The following is a 12638-nucleotide window of genomic DNA, read 5'->3' on the forward strand; positions in this document are numbered from 1 at the left end:
ATGACAGAAAATGTCCTGTGTCTGGCGTTGGCTTGATCTACCTTCGCATAACAACTGCTAAGGGGTTGGTCCTCACGAAACGTTATTTTCAAAACACTTCTTATGAGTTGCCATGGTCATATACTGTAATCCAAGGCATTTTTTGTACTATTTATTTTCGAGTTTATTCAGTGGAATAGCTAATGCGTATATGCAAAATATAAATGCACACTACACTCTTCATATAGATACTAACTAATGTCTCAGTAATATGGCGGCTACTTTGAAAGCTTTACTTGGCATTATTATTCATCATCAAGCTTAAGATACCACTGTATATACGCATCTTGGATGACTAATTTTAATATTTATATATATATATATATATATATATATATATATATATATATATATATATATATGTGTGTGTGTGTGTGTATATATATATATATATATATATATATATATATATATATATATATATATATATATATATATGTGTGTGTGTAAAGCAAAAAAGTAATAAAAAGCAAAACAAGAAAACATATATATATATATACTTGCCATATATATATATATATATATATATATATATAAATATATGTGTGTGTTTTTTTTTCGAAGATATATATATATATATATATATATATATATATATATATATATATATATATATATATAAAATAAATGTTTTATTTTTGTGTGTAATATGCTCGCAAGATTACTGAGGCCATTAAACGAAAAAGTAATAAAAGCAAAACAAGAGAAAAACATAAAAAGGTAACATCTTAGACGGACTTGCCATGTACACATATATATGTATGAGAGTATTCAGACAATCCATTTGGTATAGTCTGTAACACCAATTTTACAAATTTGTGCTTTCCAAAAATTGTCCAAAGTAAATGGTGATGTCATTTCCAGTGTCAGCTGTCAGTTTTCGAAGATATATGATTTTGTTTTAAACTATATATATATATATATATATATATATATATATATATATATATATATATATATATATATATGATGAATGTATGTATGTATGCATGTATGTATATATGTATATATATATGTATGTGTGTGCGTGGTGTGTGTGCGTCTGTGTGTGTATTTAAAATAACCCTTGGCCTGAAGGGAAGGCCTGGTTTGAGCCGAGTTGGTTCACTAAATTTTGAGCTTAGCAACGTCTAAAAGGTATAATAGAGTGAAAAAAATGGAATATATTACTGGAGTGAAAAATGGAATGTAAAACTTTCATACTTCATAAATTGCTTAAAAAGTTTTATTTGATCCAAAATATAAAGTTGCACAGCCGTGAGCAATTAATCATAATAAAATGTATTGATGTGACTTGGGACAGTAGTCATGCAATCGGAAGTATCGAGACAATTTCGTATTAATACTAAATTTCGATAGACATAAGTCTTATTTGCTAGGCCTGTCGGGAAACAGTCAAATTAATTGATAAAACCGTTGAAAAGAACTCGCAAGAATCCATAAACAATAAGGTATTATTGATAACGAAGCAAATATTCTAACTTTACTAACTAATGAAGGTCATGCATTAATGACGCCAGAGAATCGGCGAGGGAGGTTTTAAAAATGTAGGCAAGTGCCAACAGGAAGCGTCGATAAACATCATTAATGTACACGCCCAGGGTGGATCATCTAATCGATATTGGAAGACTAGTTGTTCCCACTTCACATCAAAGAGTCAAGTACAAGTCAGTAAGGCTATAAATAAATAGCTTTTAGGATAATAATCATTATTATATAGACATACATATACATAATCAACCTACCTGTTAATTATATTTAGAAAAAAATTGAGAATAATGAGAAACGTATGTGAACATTGGCTACTATAAACCCGTACAGTTCATGCGGATTCATAAGGTACAAACGTTATCAGAATTATTTATTATTATTATTCAGTAGATGAAAACTATTTATATGGAACAATCCCACAGGGGCCATTGACTTGAAATTCAAGCTTCCAAAGAATATGCTGTTCATTAGGAAGAAGTAAAAGGAAGCAAAGGGAAATACAGACAGAAGATATCTCACTTACTAAAGAAAATTAATTAATATATAGATAGATAGGTAATGTATTGAAATAAAAGGAGAACAGTACTGGGGTAGTAATACATTGCATTTTCGCTTGATCTGTGAAGTTCCAATCGCACGACGTCCTCTGGAAGGCTGTTCCACAGTCCAACGGTGTGAGGACAGCGAGGCACATTTACCGCGTATTGGTGCTGCTGTTCAGCGAATCTGGTTGCTCTCTCTCGGCAGATAAAGGGGATCTGGGATCAATTGTGAATGTGAAAGACCCCTGTTGAAATACAACAAATGAAAAAGTGACGAACAAGAGACCATTCGTCGGTGGTCCAAACCATAACTGCTACTATTAGGAAACAGAAATCTACTCTATCTAAAAGAGACCAATCTCTGGCGGAAGTAAGCATCTACGACGGAGAACAGTATTCCAGTAAAGGAAGCACTAACGACCTGAAATAGGTTGCATTGATTTTATCATTGTTATAAATATAAGAGGCCTTACGAACAACACCTAACTTTCGTGCGGCATTTGTTGAAACTTTCATTGATGTTTCCCAAAAGTTAGATGTGAATCAAAAGTTGCACCTAGAATAGTTAAAGCTTCAGACTCATTCAGCAAAGTTCCATCCACCAGAGGAGGAGGATGGGGTGGGAAAACTGTACGAGATCTGCCAATCAGTAGTGTTTTCGTTTTACTGGAGTTCAGCCTCATACTCCACCAACTACACCATGTCCTGATCCGGTCCATGTCCCGACTGAGGCTGAGGGCAGCTTCATTTCTCATAAGCGGAGACTTTACTACACCCACAAGTGTTGCATCATCGTCATACTGAACGATCTTGTTTTGTAGGCCAACAACCATATCACTTGTATACACTAAAAATAACAGTGGACCAAGAACACTGCCCTGTGGAACTGCTGACACATTAGGTCTTGGTTCGCTAAAGATCTCATCAAAAGCAATTTATTGTTGCCTACTTGTAAGAAAACCTTGAAGTGATCCGAAAACATATCCAACCACCTCCAAGATTCTGAAGTTTATAAGTGCCTTGTGATTTACTAAATCGAAAGCAGCACTAAAATCTATTTGAATTAGTATACATTCAAAACTCTTGCCAAGGTTCCCTTGCAAATGGCTTGTCAAGTCTAAAAGAGCATTGCAGGTACCCAACTGCTTCCCGTATGCATGTTGACTATCAGCTAACAACCCTTTAGACTCCACATACTTATATAGTGGCTTAGAAATAGGTTTTTCAGCAGCTTTGGAGAACAGAGGAAGAATATCAACATAAAAATCTATAGAATCTAGTATCTTAGGAGACAACACACTATTAACTTTTTTAAAAAACAAAGGGAAAAACCACCAGGATCTTCTCCACCCCAGCTATCAAGAATATCCAGAATTTCCTTAACATCACTGGAGCAAAATACAACTTTTGTAAAAACAGGTTCAGAATGACAAGTATCAGGGAGAGGGACATCCTCAGCTGCTTGATTAGCTTCAAAAACTCGACGAAACAGTTCAGCCTTTTCCTTAGGGCCAGTAACCAATCTACCATCATCTGTTAGTAGTGGTGGAAAGGAAGACAAGCCTGACCCAAAGATATATGATGCAAAATTGGTCCACCACAGATGAGGCTGAGTAATTCCTTCAAGTTTCCTCTTCAAGGAATTATTGTAATTTATCTCGGCTGTATGGTAAGTTCTATTCACAGCAAGGCAAGACTCAACAAAAATGGGGTAATTTTCATTTAAACGATTTTGCCTACACGCATTGAATTTGGTCTGTTTTTCATGGTAGGCTCATCTACATGTATCATCAAACCAGGGATGGTCATTTGCCCTAAATATGATGACTTTTCTAGGGATATCAACATTTCATTCAGCTTCTTCTTGGAATCAGGATCTGATATAAAAACTGAAATATTAAGTGCCTGACAAGCTTCAGTAATGCGATCACAATTGGCTCTGGATTGCAGCCATACCATTTTTCCAATGGTAGAATTAGGAATATACTGATTGACAGATATGTCCATCTCAATGGTGCAATGATCAGAAAAGCCCTTTTCCAGAATTGTATAACAGTTGTATTATGATGCATATCGCCAGCTGATAAACCAGTAAAAGTACAGCAACTGTTTTCATGAAGCCTTTGCAGCGATCTACTCGATTCACCTTTTTTTATTAGAGATTCATTCACAGCAAGATCGTTTCACGGTCCTCGAGTTCTTAACGTATGCAGTCTCACAAACGTGCACATAGCCTCTTTACTTCGTAAATGGGATAGCTTCAAAAGGGTTAGCCTGAAGATTGTCACTCTGTACCTATGGAATGAGGTTGTAAGCCCAATGCTGTGACCACCTAGTGTTCACTAATTATCAGGTACTTAATTCAATAACCAGGAGAACAGGTCCACCGTGGATTTTTCAGAAAACAGAACTAAATCATTTTCCTCATCAAGGATCGAATTCGAGACTCTTGCTGGTGAGGCTAGGTTACTACCAATGGAAAATGATAACTAAGACATCATGCAGAATGCGATGGACCAGTTGTGCGCCATGTCAAAAGAGGCGTTACAGCAGTGCTGCTTCCGACTGTGGTAGAACCGTTGGGAGAAGTGTGGCAGCACAAGGGGACTACTTTGAAGGAGATTAGTGTACCTGAATACGAATACATTTTCTATGAATAAAGGTCAGATACTTTTTGAACACACCTTGTATACAAACACACACACACACACACACACACACATGTATATAATATATATATATATATATATATATATATATATATATATATATATATATATATATATATATATATATATATGTGTGTGTGTGTGTGTGTATGTATGTGTGTGTTACAGTAAGATTGTGAAACCAGGGATACCATGGAATCCCTGAAATTTTCAGCGAAATCGTAAAATCACTAATTCACTTAGGGACATTTGATCCCCGAGGGGCTAGTACTAAAGACAACGAGACAGAGTAAATGATTCACTGTTTTGGTTTTTCCGTGTTTAGTACTAGCCCTTCGGGAATCAAGCCCTTCGTTGGGTGAGTCGGTAGAGCTTCGGACTGTCACTCGATGGGCCGGAGTTCAATTCCCCCGGCCGGCTGATGAAGAGTTAAAGGAATTTATTTCTGGTGATAGAAATTCATTTCTCGCTATAATGGGGTGCGAATTCCACAATAAGCTATAGGTCCCGTTGCTAAGTAACCAAGTGGTTCTTAGCCACGTAAAATAAGTCTAATCCTTCGGGCCAGCCCTCTCTAGGAGAGCTGTTAATCAGCTCAGTGGTCTGGTAAAACTAAGGTATACTTAACTTAACTTCGGGGATCTAACGTCCCTAAGTGAATTGGTGATTTTACTAATTCCCTGAAAATTTTAGGGACTTTGTGGAATCCCTAGTTTCAGTCTTACTGTAACACACACATATATATATAAATATATATAGTTACAGTAAGATTGTGAAACCTGGGATTTCATGGAATCCCTGAAATTTTCAGAGAAATCATAAAATCACCAATTCACTTAGGGACATTTGATCCCTGAGGGACTAGTACTAAACACGGCAAAACACATTTGATCCCCAAGAGGCTAGTACTAAACACGACGAAATAGTGTAAATGAATCACTGTTTCGCCGTGTTTAAAACCAATACTCAGCCGACCAGCGGGCGTCCCCCTACCCCCATGAATAGCAGACAGCAGATGTCAAATAAGCTCAAATGACAGGATACCCATCAGTTAAAAGTTTGTCCTTTTTAACGAATGGCGCAACGAGAGCAAGGGATGAATGCAAAAGGGAAAGAAAGGAAAGAAACTGTCGTGACTGTGCAGGAAGGGAAATGTCCATAGCTGCAAAATCAACTGGAATGTTGTCATCTGAATTTTAACATACAATTGCCGGTTACGCCCCTGAATGGAAAAAAGGAAGTTTTACCAAATACACTACCTCACATGCTGCTGTGGGTTTACTTTCTTTTATTTTTATTTATTTTTTTTATTATGGATCTCACAGATTTGGCAATTGTCACAGATTTAGATCCTAATGACTACAGTTTCCATGAAAAGAGGACTCACCTTGTTTGACGATAATATAACTATTTTCTGTACGGATGAAAGTGACAGCTTGACATGGGAACGATCAATCTTATGCTTCATTCTGTGACAAAATTGCCCGGTTTGATGGTGGGTGATTTTGCGTCTTTAGAAAATCCCGAACAAACTGTGCAAAGCAACACGCCCACGACAACGGTGACGAGCAGAAAAACCGGTTCTGTTCAGTCTGCCTCTTCGGGACACAGTACAAGCAGTTTATCCTATCGATTGCCCTCCAAATCGATAGTATCTGTTCTGCCAGAGTCACAAGCAAAGTCATTCATTTCATGTCGTCTGAAGACTTATTCAAATGCATTCTTACAAGCTACTGTTACTATCAAACTTGTAGTCCTTTTGTAGAACACCTGTAGTTAGAAAGTGGTATTTCACAGAGCACTTACGTTTTCTTGGTAATATGACATTTAAGAAAAAATACAATGACATTTTATTGAACTATTTTGGAGGTGACTAGTGATAGAATGGCATTTATTGGAACAAATGTGTGATTAGCGAGAAAATGACCCCTCGTAAATCGAGTTAAGTATGATAAGCGATAAAAAAGCATTTCACAGGACAAATTCTCGTAAGTTACGCAGCAAAAGTGCGTTCCAGGCGTTACAGAGATAAGGTGGTATCTTGTTAGGCCCACGTAAGACTTTCCGGCAACATTAAAGAATTAATTGAAATTGTCGTTGCAGTTCCCCACGGAACTTTCACGGATTAGAGAGTTTTGTCTATGGGACTGAAAATGAAAAGATTAAATCCTACTATTTAAGTTTTGTTCAGGAAACTTCGTTATTATTAATATTATAATTGTGAATAATAAGATCCTTAAAAAGTAGCATGTTGAGTAAGTGCTGTCAAAAACCATAACGAATACATCTTCGTTACTTTTTAATGAGTCTTTTTATTCCTCAAATTTTTAAAAATATTAAATTTCGTCATTGATTAACCATCTACAATAATAAAATCCGAGTGGATCTGATCTTATTTGTCCTTCCCAAGGTGACAGTAGGGGTGAATGACACAACCACCAACCCCCTGCAAACCGGTTTGTCCGTCCCGGGTGGGGGCGGGGTAGGTAGGGCAACAGGAGGGTAGGGGGAGACACCCACCCTCCTCCTGCAAGTCTGCTGGTCCGCCCCGGGTGGGGGCGGGGTAGGTAGGGGCTCGGGACGGTAGGAGAGACAGCAGCCACGGGTTCCAGAGCGCGCCAACAAGCTTGTTATTGATATTACTGTTAATCAACATGAGCACACATTCCCGTGGAAGAAGCCAAGAAAATCATTTATCAGCTCAGCAATCTTCCACAAAATAGAATGCCATATTGGATATAGACCCATAAAAAGGAAAAGAAAGAAGAATAAAATAAAAAGGAATGAAAATAAGGAAACCAAAAACCAAATGAGTATATACATAATTGTAAATTCAAATCATTCATTCTTTGTCAGGTAAATAATGTTTGGTTTGAATTAAGCCGGACTTACCCAGCACGGGCCTTTGCCAATTGAACTAAGAAGCCTAGTGAGGTCCTCTGAACTCTTCAAACCAACGAGACGAAAGGGTAAATGCGATTAATCGTGAGGACTGTACTTGTGAATTCCATACAGCAGTTAGTTAAGTAAATTTCATTGTAATCTGCACTAAATTCAGTGCAAAATTACTAACTTTTCTAATACATTACAAAATTTCCTAGATGAACAGTCTGTTAATTAAGTTATGTATGCGACTTTTCCATATTCTTCACGTAGATAAATTTGTCGTTAAATAGCGTATGCGTATTTTAATCAAATAAATGAATTATGATGTCTGTCATATTTTCCAAGATCCAAAATATTTCAACGTTACGAAATCTTTCGTCTCTTTCAGAATAATCTTATATCAACGACTTGCTTTTGTTGTGAGTCTTGTGAAAGCAATATCTGGGAGTTTTCTATACTTTTCAAGTTGCCACATTTGTATCATCAGTTTTCTTCCGTAGAAAAAGTACGGTAGCGCCAGTTGACCACTTGATATTGGTCGGGAGATTCGGTTTTCCAGTTTTATTGTTCCCCAGGGTTGTCTTAACCTTTTTTTTTTTTTTTTTTTTTTTTTTTTTTTTTTGTAACTTGGGACATTGTGCCGTTGATTTACCCCATTCCGTGGGTGAAGTAATTCGTGTATATTTACAATTCTTCCGCTTTTCTCTTTGGAATAAGTTTTGCTTCAAGATATACAACGATATGTTGCTTGTGCGTAACGTTGGTTTTGTATTAAACTTGCATAATTTTTTTTTCAATCATTATTCAGTGAATGATTCTGTGGGGTCATGAGCACTTTCCCTCTGTGGCAACACGTTTTTAAATTCATGGCAATTATTGACTGAGGGAAGCACCTATATTGCTACTGATGTTGCAGTACTGAAATCAAAACAACACATATTTCAATATTTTCCCATAACTGTATTCACAACGAATAAAAAATGACACTATGCATAAGGTACTTTCCACAAATTTTACAAATCCTACAGACTGTTTGGCCAGACTAGAGAATCATGGACTATTCACTTCTTAATTTTCACATCAGCAAATGCATCTCCATTAGACTATACTCAGATAAAATTCGGTTATTAACAATATTCATTGGGAGCTTTAAATAACTAAGTACTTTGCTAAGAATATCCAACAACTGGTTCCGACTGGGGCTTGGTGGGTATCTTCTTTTGACCAACAACCAACTGACTGAAATGGCAAGCTCTCGGCTGCCTAGTACTAACAGCTTCTGATTATCTGGAACTTCCTAAAGGTCTTTCTACAAGTTTCCAGAAGGATCTAGCACTTACTAGTACACTCTACTGCTGAATACCATCTATGCATGTCAGCACCCGACAAAACAAACCAGGCCAAATGTCATTTACGTGATCTGCACGAACAAGGGTTTCTACTTCATATTATCTTTACTATGAGTGGTGACCAGGTAACAATGTTTTTAAATCTTAGTCTGTGCTATAGCTTTTCAAAGTCTACAGTGTTAGTTGCCTTGCCTTATAGTGCACTTAATCCCATTCTCGTTTTCTATGCAGTTCTATTACATTTTCAAACCGGGTGTGTTGATCTGACTTGTTAAGGCTGAAGTTGCTCGGTGGATGCTCTGGCAAATGCCCTCCACTTTACTTTTTAATGTATATTTCACCCGGCCCTGTAAGGGTTAACTTATCTTTCTCTGCTTTCTTGCCTCCATATTTCACACCCGTCACAGATGTTCCGAAGCGCCTGATTTTCCTGGTATCGACAATTTTACCACGAAAATGTTTAGATCCGTTGTGGGGGCTACAATTTCCTGGTTTTGAATACTTTACAGTACTTGCACTTTTTGACGTTAAACTGACTATTTTTGTTTCGGCTGCACATTTTGTTTTGAACTGTTGTATCTAATGTTACGTAGTTCATTCTTTTAATTCCTCGGGCAATACTAAACTGAACTCGACAAGCTTTATTCAAGTATTTTAGACATCAAGACCAATTTCTAGATTCTTATTACCATGTTTTTAATTGCTGCCCGATTATCTACCAAAACCATTTGTTTCAGAAAAAAACCAAGGGGTCAGTCCTTACTTGAATAAGTACACCTTTTATCTACGCAGAAGCATTGGAAATTGAGCCACCGTTTGCAAGGGCCTCCTATCTATCGTGAGAATTGTGATAGTAAATGACATGAAATTATATGTGAGAAAATTCAGTGTTTGGCGGATATTTGGGGTTTGTTGCAACCTCAATAATGATTGCTATTTCTTACTGTCCACTAGAAAAATGTGCTTGTCACAGTCCCTTGGTCCATGAAATTTCTTATGCCTGCACACAAAAGTTAAGCACATACGTCTGATTTTATTAATCGGCATGATAGGTCAGGATCAGAATCGTGTCAAACATTTATTGTCTCGAACTGCTGATAAAGAGAGGCCACTTACTTTCTGATAATGCCCTTCTTCTGGTGAGTTTATGAGACGTAATGATGAACATCTTAGTTCATAAATTTATTCATATTTATAATATTTCGCATACTATGATCATTCTCTTTCGTAGAATCATTCCTAACAATTTCAAAGGCCATTTAAAGTGCTTCCATATGAGAATTCGTTCACTTAGAATGATAACAACAATAATAATTAGTGAGCCCGACTACGATTAATCACTCATTATTTTCTTGCGAAAAACTTCTGAAAAAAAGACTAGTTACTGCATTTTCATCTTGCAAGCTGAGGAAAAATATGGTTTATGTGTGCATTTATCCAAATTATTCACCAGTGTGCACCGTCGAATTTTTACGGGAAACTATTTCCACTCTTACGATCTTGAGATATGCGTGAATACAAAAATGAGCTTTCAGTACAGAAGACACGTGTGTCGTGTCTGATAAGGGTTGTTGCTACAGCCCTCATATGGCTAATAGAGCCTGTTTTAGGGCACATTATCTTGATGAAGCTTGCCAAGAAGAATAAAGGTTCCAACGCCTAAAAGTTCTTCAAGAATGTCATGGAAATTTTATATATATATATATATATATATATATATATATATATATATATATATATATATATATATATATATATATATATATATATATATATATATATATATATATATATATATATATATATATATATATATATATATATATATATATATATATATATATATATATATATATATATATATATATATATATATATATATATATATATATATATATATATATATATATATATATATATATATAAATATATATATATATATATATATATATATATATATATATATATATATATATATATATATATATATATATATATATATATATATATATATATATATAAATATATATATATGTGTATATGTATATATATATATATATAATATATATATATATATATATATGTACAGTATATATATGTATATATAATATATATATATACGTATGTATGTATATATACTGTATATATATATATATACAAAAATTTATATACAAGAAGGGTGAATTGACTTATGAAGCAGCTCTAAGGCGAAGGGACAGGCACCATTATCACTTCCGTTTATCATGAAAATGTTTCACGACATTTAATCTTGTTGCATCAGCAAGGATGAAATTGTTTCCAAACCATCTTTCAAAAAACCACATTTAATAACATGCTGATTTATCAACATACATAAAATTCTAAGATAAAGAGAAGAGAGGTGGGAAAGGCACCACACACATACCTAAACCGCAGGAGTAATAAGACTAGAAAAGTTTTCACAAGCAGGCACCCAGCAAAAAAAAAAAAAAAAAAAAAAATTCAGAGGAGAACACAAACAAAAGATTAGGCGAAAAACAACTGCACAGAGGATGGTTGAATGTTTAGTGTTGGAACCGTGTTCTGTATAATGACGGATCCCAGTATATTAGGCTGTATTCTCTTTGAGCTTGTCCTGTGATAAAGTCTTTATGATTAATATTAGTTTGACATATTTTTGCACGATTTCTTATATTTGAATGATCTGGATTGGTTAGTTTACATGCAGTTCTGTAACCTGACCCTTCATGAGAATCTATGCGAATCCATAGCAACCTCCTCGCACGTCCAACACAAACCTTGGCCACATATTTATACAAAATGCTGTAAGACAAGAAAGGGCCAAAACGATCCTTAGATTTAAATAGCGAACGAATTCTTGCGAAAGAATTTGTCTAAAGTTGAGGACGTTTTTCGGAAAATAGCAAGGCATTTCTTTCTAAAGGTACAGTCATGTAGATACGGGGAAACCAGCATAAATTTTCATTTTTGTTACAGTTGTGATGGTAGGTGGTGGATTCATCCCATAACTTTCAAGAGTATTCTGGAGACAAGCCTGTAGGGAAACAGCTATACCTAAAATAAATTATTAATAATGCTTCCCCCTCATGAAACATGAACCACGTTGAAGTTTGTTTGAGTAAATGCTCTATGTATTAAAGTTGACATAACAGAAACTATAGAAATTCATACCTAACCCTGTGCTGTGAAAGTGTTTTTCCAGAATACACCAGTATAAAAACCAGTGTTGCCGCTGGAGATGGGGAGATCGAGAAAAGGGAGCTTATTATTCGCTTCCCTTCCAAAGTCAACTTAATACGAAGATGCTGACTGAAAAAATTCTAAGAGTGCATCTGCTTCGTGTTCATGTCGGAACAGAGCAGACTTGTCGTCCACACATCTACAGTACGGTGCAATAAAGTGAAGCAACTCAAGGGACAATTATCCATGATGCGCCCCTCCAGGGAGGTCTTGAACATATCACCCAAAGGCGACGCCACTGCTGCCTCTCCAACTGTTTCTATAGACAACCATCAAAAATAAAGGCCGTTCGGTTAAAATTATTAAAACAAGATTCAGTTTCAGGGAACAACTAATTTAAAATAATTGCAATGGTTTCTGCAATTGGAAAGCTGGTAAAAGGAGATTCAACGTAAAGGCTGACCATACAGTATATAAATCTG

Source organism: Macrobrachium rosenbergii, chromosome 53, assembly GCF_040412425.1.
Source record: "Macrobrachium rosenbergii isolate ZJJX-2024 chromosome 53, ASM4041242v1, whole genome shotgun sequence".
Taxonomy (NCBI): Eukaryota; Metazoa; Arthropoda; class Malacostraca; order Decapoda; family Palaemonidae; genus Macrobrachium; species Macrobrachium rosenbergii.